A 9,206-nucleotide genomic window follows, 5' to 3' on the forward strand; every position below is an offset into this window, starting at 1 on the left:
GGAGGAACACCTCCCACCCTACCAGCCTTCAAGGAAAAGCAAATAGGATGGCATGTGTACCAAGATCCCAGCCAATACCCTGAAGTATGCAGACTCCCTCCACAAATCGCCTCCTTCATTGGATGGCCACGCCAGAGAGGGTGTGTGTTTTTTGTGCACAAACACATATTCACACCCCCAGAAGACGTCCGTGTGTTGTAACTGGGCATGACAAGTGGTCTGGCAGACACTCCCCTGTTAGCAACCAGCCTGGCATACGGCTGGCCTGATGGACAAGACTAAAGCTGGCATTTTGGTCATATATGGGTACAGCTCTGATTTCCTCTCTCTTCTTTTGTCTTTTCTCACACTCTGATTTGTTTTCTTGGAGAACATTATACGACTGTGCTGTCTTAGCTTCTGTGAGGTTAGAAATTGGCAAAGGCATCGAGAAAAGACATGTAGGAATTAAAGTAGGGCAGCTTTCCTTTCCGTTGTTTAGAGGGCATAAAACCTTACTCACTTCATCTGTTCATGATGAAACATCGCACTTTTTGGAAATCATGCAGTTATTCCATTAGCTGCTTCATTTACTCATTGTTGTTTTTACTCTGTGAACTGGCGGAAGGTACATTGAGTACTCATATGCAGTCATTTTCCAATTTCTCTCACTCTCTGTCTCTGAGTTAGCAGGTTTCTGGGTTTTCATCTCCAAGTAAAGCTGTATTTAACCCCCCCCTCCCCGTCATAATTTAGATCCAGTCTCATAAGTGGGTTGGGAAGCGGCCCCGGCAGTTGATGTGGAACACATGCCTTTAATGATTCACACTCAGTGTGCGGTAGGTCGGTGGTGGCTGCTGAGCCCGCTGCCTCTCCCTCTGTCTAGAATTGGACTCCTGTGTTTTTTTTTTCGGTGTTGTGTTTTTTTTCTGACTCCACTCCACACATGGAAACTTCAGTGGAATTCAAATATGTTGTTTAGCGCAGTTGTTCCTGGGTAATGGCGCTTCTTATTCTCAGTCGAAGCTGGACTGAGTTGAACGATCAGCATTTCTTCCACAGCAGCTTTCCCACTCTTTTTTTGTAGATTTCCCCATGTTAGATTAAAACTGCCTACCTTATGTGGCCGTGCCAATTTCTTTGGGTCCTTAGGCATTTTTGCTATATCCTTTGTCGTTTCATTCATTTTACTGTGTTTGATGTGATTGTGTTGTTGGGCTTTCCATCACTCACGTTCTGATTAACCATTTTGATTTGTCAGTTTTACACAAACCTCCAAATCTTGAGAGCTATGGTTGAAATACCAACTGAGCTTGAAGTGGTTTACACTTCAAGCTCAGATGGTGTTTTGTGCTGCTGAGCTCATTTATTATAAGGCGTTCGAATGGCAAGACATTGTGGGGCACCTTACTTCCTCACCATCAGCAGAAAAGCAGAAGTGCGCTGCAAGTGCTGATGCTCAATTGATTCAAGTTAAGCACACCACCCACAGTGAAAAAATGGAGAAGTCTGACACAACAGCGTGAATCTCATTCAAACAAATGCAGTGTGTATTCATCCACTCAGCCGTTGGTTTACCTTTCGTTGTGTGTGTTGGAGTTTCGGACTGCGCAGTCAAAGAGCAGTGAAATGTGCCAGCACGTGACAGGGAGTGGGCGCTGTCCATCCAAGCTGACATAAATTGCTTCCTGTTTTTGCTTTCACCCCCCACCCCCCACCCCACGCCCCCTCCTCCCCCAGCCCCAGCCAATTTCTTTCCATCCATGCTTCCATCTTTTGTTCTTCCCCCTTTTTTCTCTTCATCTCTTCCTCTGTCTCGCCATCCTGGGTCCCACGCCCCTTTGTTTGGCCTTGTTTGACCTTTCCTTCCTCCACTCACTCGCACATATGTACATCTTTCTATTTCCCACACACACACCGACTGGACATCACGCAAGTGTGGTATCAAGACAAACGTCACATGTCCTTTGTCCTGTCCTTCCTTTTTGTGAAGAGACAAACTTCCGGGGGTCCACAGCACTCGAGAAAGATACTAATGCACTTGCTGACCTCGCTTGACGGAGGAGCTGCTCATGTGCAGTGGATGTACTGTACATGCCAGGCTGAAGCATTGTATTACTGTGCGACAGTGATGCAGTCATTGTTTCACTGGCAGCAGTGGATTGTATTTTTGTCATGATTTGAGGAAATGTTTGTGTGTGTGTTAGTGGGAGTCATAATGCTTTGTTCTTTTGCGTTAGTGGCAGAATAATTGAGATTCAGTTCTTGTGCTTGACTTGATGCCCATGAGTTTACCAGTCCTGTTGAGTGTGTTTTTATGTGGTGGTGCTCAGTTTTTACAATACCCATAATCCACAACATAACAAAGTGCCACTCGTAAAGTGTTGCTTTAATAAAACAATGCCTTTGTGCTTTTTTATGTACTGTGTTTTGAGTAAATTGGTGTTAATCTGTTTTGGGGTCATAAATTAAGCTTTCTGTTAGAACTTGTTCAGTGCTCCCAAAGCTGGTTTTGGAGCAGCAGAGTGGGTGCTTGAGGTACAGAGTGTATGTGTGTGTGTGTGAGTGCTGAAATTGATGAAGAGACCTCCCTGGATTTGAGTGTTGCTACAAAGCACCACCCGATACTGTATGCAGAAAACCCCAGCCACTCTATGCGAGAGGGCGTAGCTAACAGTACTGAGTAGTCTGCAGTTCCTCTTTGGGGCGCCTCCTGACAGGAACTTGGCAGCAAGGAAACATAAACAAATTCCCTGCGGTGGGCTGGCAGGCTGGGCGGCGCGGTTCCCCCCTGTTACCATACATGCACAGCGCAGCGCAGCCTGGCTCAGGCTAGCCCGCTCAGCTCAGCAGCCGCAAGCTGTGAGAAATAGATCTTAAAGGGACAGGTGCCGCCTGCGCTCTTTAAAGGGGCACAGGCCCGGTCTATGTCTGCCGCCTGTTTTCCCTGTAGTCGTCACAGTTGCACAGGCCGACACGTTTGCTTTCCACTGTATTGTTTCAGACTGACAGTGATGTGTGTTACGCCTGGTGCGCTGACCTCTTGGAGGTTTCCAACAACAACATTCAGATGCTGCCTGGGGGAGAGAAACTGCTGCCAGGGGTCCCAAAATGGTTGTTTGTGCTGAGGTAGCAAAAAAACTGTAGCAATGATGATGTAACAATGGAGGTTGGGGAGATGGGGAGGGAGGCCTTGCAAACCAGTGTAGAGGAGGGTGTGGTGGGGGCCCAATAGCCATAATACACGTACATGCACATGCTCACACACACACACATATTCAGTATTCCCACAACCAAAACATACAGGCCTGCACACATATACTTATTTGTCCACATGTGTGTACGCAGACTCACATGCCTGCAGTTTTCTCTTTCCTTTTCTCTCTCTCTCTCTCTCTCTCTCTCTGTCTCCCTCTCTCTCTCCCTCTCTCTACAAACACAGTGGTGTATTGTGCAGCCTGACCTGGTCCCTGTCCAAAGGCAAAGAGAACCCAGATTGCTGAAACAGAGGGCCCACTACTAACAGGCCGGCCAGGCTGTAGTTGTTATAGCCTGCTATGGCCTTCCAAACCAATGGGGACTGTTGGCTGAGCCCAGAAACTGTGTGTGCATATATGTGTGTGTGTGTGTCTGTGTGTGTGTGTCTGTGTGCACACACGCTTTCTTTTTGATCAGCCACTGAAGGGTTTTTTGGACAGCACTTGCAGGAGCCGACATGGCACCTCAGTGCAATTTTATAAGCGCTGGTAAAGACATTTGCCTGACTTTTAATAGTCCTTAGTCTCCACAACATCATCCCAGTGCACTATTCTCAACCCTCCTCTAATGGCAGTGCTGTTGGAGATGGGACGCCGAAAAAAGAGCGCGATGGCGAGTAGAAGGAGGAGAACCCTTCTCCTCCAGTTCTTACTAGGAGGATTAAATGTGAGTAGGGAATCTCTTTTTCACTTTTTTTTCTGGAGAGTTGATGGATTCAAGAGCCAGCTCACAGTCTGCCTCATCTGTGTGCACAAATTGGGGAATTCATTTTTGGTTATGGATATCATTGATATAGCGTTTATGGAGTAAACGCATCCCTAAATGATTTGCTTTTCAAAGTGAACTTAACACATTTGTGTAACCCAGCCAAACTAAATACATTACACCTACATCATCTGAGTGCTTTCCCACAAGTCATTTCAGCTATGTAATTGAATTGGACCATGAGTAAACCTTTATGCAAAATAATTGCAAACGCCTTAAGAACATGTAAAACAGGAAATGGTGGGGGATTATGTCACCGCCAGACATTCTGTGGAAGTAACAATGCTGTCGTTTCCCAAACTGTGTGTATGTATGTATGTGTGTGTGTGTGTGTGTGTGTGTGTGTGTGACAGAGAGAGAGAGAGGGAGAATAGAACAGTGAGTTCTCTCTCTGTGAGCAGCAGAGAGGTGGAGGGAGGAGAAGGGGGTGACAGAAAGCCTTAGGATCAAGCTGTTCCACTGATAGAGCACAGCACAGGCAGCTCTGGTGACACTGCAATGCACAGGAGGAAGGCAAGGGGAGGAGGAAATATAGGAGAAGATGGCACCAAAAGTGAGTTGGGGAGACAGAAACAATCTTCCCCCCACAGGAAGACTATAGATGAGGACACTGAAAAAGGGCGATTGAGAGAAGGAGACGAGGATGAGCGCTCCTGGTGTGGCAGCAGGTCTCCTGGGATGCCATTAGCCAGTGTGTGTGTGTGTGTGTGTGTGTGTGTGTGTGTGTGTGTGTGTCTGCGTCTGCATGCGAGTGAACAAGACCATGTACAGAACATAATGTTCTTCATTTAACCCAGTATGGAGGGATCTTCCTAATGCACGTACATGTCCACGTCTCTGCTGTGTGCATGTGTGTCCCGGCACTCACCCTCCCACCAATGAGGTAAAGAAGACAGCATCAAGGGCTCAGATGCATCTCCACCCCACCTACACCTCCTCTCCCAGGTCCCAGTAGGCGCATCTCTGTAATGGCCCCTTATCGATCCTGAGGCCTCCTTGTCCACACTCAATGCCCATCGATCGGCACCTCACAAAGAGTCTCACAGGGCTGCTTCACATCCTGTGGCTGTGGCTCGCTGTGTAGGTAGTGTGTGTGTGTGTGTGTGTGTGTGTGGTATGTGCATGTGTGTAAAACAGTGCTTGTTTATCTTTTAAAAAAAGAAACCTGTGTCTGCATGCCTGCGCCTTTGTACGTGTCTGTACACCATTGTGTGTGTGTGTGTGTGTGTGTGTGTGTGTGTGTGTGTGTGTGTAGGAATGTGTGTCTCTGAACCTCGCCGACAACCTTCCTGTACCCCATTAATGTAGCCGCAGACCTTCAGTGAAATTGTCCTGTTGCACCATAAAACGAAGGCCCTACTCTCATTAAACCATGAACGATACAGGCCACCGCGTCTAAAACCTTGCAGCATAAAGACATAAACACCCAACATAAAAAAGACTTGCACAGCCACTCTGCAGACTCCCACAAGAGACGAGACAGAAAAAGAAGAAAAGACTCCCTCGCTTCCCATGTCAAAAAAAAAAAAAAAAAAAAAGCCTGATTAATCAGTCAAGCCACATGAAAACTTTGCTTGTTATTGTTGCTGCTTGATTTATTGAAGGCCTGGATCTGGGTCAAGCATCCCCCCTTTCTGTCTCTCTCTCTCTTTCCCTCTCCTCTCTTCCTTCATTCTTCCCCTCTTTGGCTTTTTTTTTCTTTCTACCTAAATAAGGGTCCACCCCCCATGTCTCTTCCCTTTGTCTCTCATCTGGTTTTCTGTTTTTGTTAAAGGACAGTTGATTAATGGTGCCATAGACAAAGCCCACAGTCTGCTCTCGGCCCGCGCTCAGATAGGACTCCACTCTAGGTAAACCAAAACACATGTGCTCTGGACAGCCACTGGGGACCCCTGAGGAGAGAGAGAGAGAGAGAGAGAGAGAGAGAGAGAGAGAGAGTGTTGGAATGGGGAAGAGAGAATAAATTAACGGCAATAGTCGCTGATATATTATATACAGTGATATACTATAGGCCCCTTCCTGCACTGGAAAATGTGCAGCAAAAGGAAAAAGAGGAAGGATGTTGGAGTTGTGTATAACATGTTCAGGGTGTGGCCTTTTTTTTTTTTACGTTTGTGGGTAACTAAAATGTAGTTGCACCATGCTAGCCCCTGTGTGTTCTTTAAAGTGTGAAGTTATCCTTCTGCTCAGACTCAGTTTCACCTCTCACAGTGTGGAATTGCACATATTTACTGATTTTAATGTAGCAAAGAGACATTTCAGCACCTAAGTATTGTTGTTTGCCTGCAGGCTCCTGAGAGAGAGCTGCCTTATTGAATGATAAAGGAGCATATTATTACTGTGACTGAACTGAGAGCTTTATTGTCCATTGTCTTCATAATGGCAGGGGTTGACACTCATGTCATACTTTATCGCTGTACGCTTCTGTGTTTGTGTGTGTGGGTGCATTTATGTTTGTATGCAGCGCTGACATGCTCTAATTGGCTGTACTTGCCGCCTAAGGTAAACATGTCTTCTCAGGAATTATTACCCATAAGGTATATTGGCTAATAACAATTACTGAACCCACCTACTGCACTCTCCTTCAATTCAGTGGCGAACCTCTTCATGTAACCATAAGACCATATAGACCAGAATGTTGAATGCACTCTGGGCAGAGACTGTAAATGGTGAATTGTCCCTTAGAACATCTCAGTAACCTGAGGGGTCCTGTTATCTCTCAGTGAAGACATGTTGTGAGTGTATAACTCATCCATCCGAGATGTTGCCACACTGATGAAAGCCTTGACACGGCATGAGCTTGTTAAGTGTTTGTTTGCACAATGTCACAATGAAAACCAGGAAAGCTTATTTCGCGTTAGAAGTGTTCACACATATGACTTCAAATCAAAATCACGATTGTGTCGAACTTCTACCTCGATTGCGATCACTGAGCGGTTGCTATGGCGCTCTCGTGTTCCAAGCGATTACACAAATTGGTGCTGTTACCTTTTGCCGCTATCTATGTTGCATTCACTACACTCTGGTAGTCGGGACTGAACACGAGGTAGTATTATTTTTCATCGACGCATTAACCAAATTAAACGACATCAGCAAGATTAAGTCGGTGAGATGTTGTAAACGCTGGTTTTGATACTTTTTTTCTGTTAATTGCTCAGCCCCAACGCATGCTGCATTTACATATTTGGAGCGATTTGGGAACAAGTGAAATCAGATACAAACAAACAGTATACAGCTCCTATAGAATTAGCTGAATCGATTGTATTAATGCCAGTGGTGTCGCATTTGCAGCCAATTTGCCAACTGTTTGTTGATACAGTATGTCTGTGGTTCTTTTCATGCATGGGCAGTTTTTCCCGCTTGTTTGCTCATAATTATGGTTGAACGCGGTATCAAATGATATGACATTCTGTGGCATCAGTGTCTAACTGTAACACAGAATTTATTGCTAGTAAGTTATCAAAAACAAAAAATGAACTTTTGTCAGTTGGCTCTTTTAAACATTAATATTTTTCACTCACAGTGGCCTGCTTTCTGTTAAAAGAACAGTGCCACCACCCAACCTGCAATTTGTGGGCCAAAGTAAGCAGGGATTGAGTGTCGGTTTTGAGGCAGAGACATCCAGGAGTCTAGCTGGTCAGCAAGGTCACCATCCAACAGCAACACCACCAGCACTTTGCAAAATTGTGCACACCCAGAGGAAGGATGGAGCTCTTCAGACGAGTCTGTTACAGTCATCTGCTGCGTCTCACCCAGACAATATGTGCCTGCCAGCTTTCTGTCTTTCCCAGCTCACACATGAGATGATCCCAAAGCCTTCCTCTGGGTCTATGAGGGATTAGCAGTGGCATGTGGACAGCCGGAAGAGGAGGCAGGCAGAGGGCAGCCAAGCAGTGACTGTAGCCCTGGAGCTACATTGCAATACAGGCAGAAAAAAAATATTCTCCATCTCCTCCATCCTGTCCCATCACTCGTCTGGATTTGTACAGTAGGGAGTCCTAAGAGAGAAGTACTGGTCAGACTGGCGACTCTGTCACCTCCAGGCTTAGTGAGATGCACAGCTCAACCTGCGACATCATTGACGACAATTTGCATGTCAGAGCAGGGTGTAAGCTTCAATATTCACATACTGCTGGTGAGTTATACTTATACACCAGTGGGAGGGAGAAAACAATACAGAAAAACGGTCCCCTGTAGTTCAAATCCCTGAATGTTTGACACAGATTGGCAAGATTTCACAAGGCTGATGAGAAAATGCACTGGGGACTTTTCACAATAGGAAGGGTGATTGGGACTCGCTGTGAACTGGGACTGAGGTGGGTGGGTTCTTCCTCTAAGAGAAAGGGGGCTGAATCTGCCGCAGGTCTAACTGCACGCATGAAGTATGGGCTATTCCATAGCCATTGCTTAAGTTCCTTTCCTCGGTGCAATACTCACACCGAATAAAAACATGACAAAAAAAATAAAACAACTTTCTCACGCTCCAGCTCCATGCAGTAAACTTGCAGTGAGTCAGCTGACGCCCTGCTGAGGAATAAAGACCAGCTGACAGAAAATGTGTTTTGTCCTGTTTTTCTCTTTGATCAGGACTCCATTAAAGTCCATTAAATGCATGATTGCCATTGTCACTGAGCGTGGTGTGGACAGGGGAAAGACAATGTAGCGCAGTGAATCCTAAAATCAACACACAGCCCTGCACTACAGATTTTTCCTAGACACCCAGAGTGGCACTCGGAGCGGTGGTATAGGTGACATGCCTCTTGTTGACACTGTAACCTGCTGTGGGGCCTGAGCTGCGTAGTCCAAACAAGTGTGGTTGTCTGCTCTGATGAGAACGGAGCTGAGAGTCTCATCTTCACTTTATTAGACTGAGCGCCTCTTAATAATTCATGCCCCACTTTCCCTTGAAGCAAAACTGAAGGCTCAGCTGCCTCTGTCTGTCCGTGTTCCTTGTCACCGGACATTTAAGCCTTTTCCCATTTTGGACTATGAGTTATTTACTCACTTACCCCCCACCCCACCCCACCTGTAATGTGCACCTGCCTGGATGAGCAGATGATGCTATATAGCCGGAGGCGGAGGTACAGCAGCTTTGGCACATATATTTTTATCTTTATTTTTTGTTAGCTTGTTTTCCTCTGTCATTACCCCTCTCCTCCGGAACTGTTATCCAAAGATGATGTGTACCCAGTACCCAATGTACT

This window comes from Seriola dumerili, unplaced genomic scaffold (assembly GCF_002260705.1).
Source record: "Seriola dumerili isolate Sdu_G_001 unplaced genomic scaffold, Sdu_1.0 BDQW01000068.1, whole genome shotgun sequence".
Taxonomy (NCBI): Eukaryota; Metazoa; Chordata; class Actinopteri; order Carangiformes; family Carangidae; genus Seriola; species Seriola dumerili.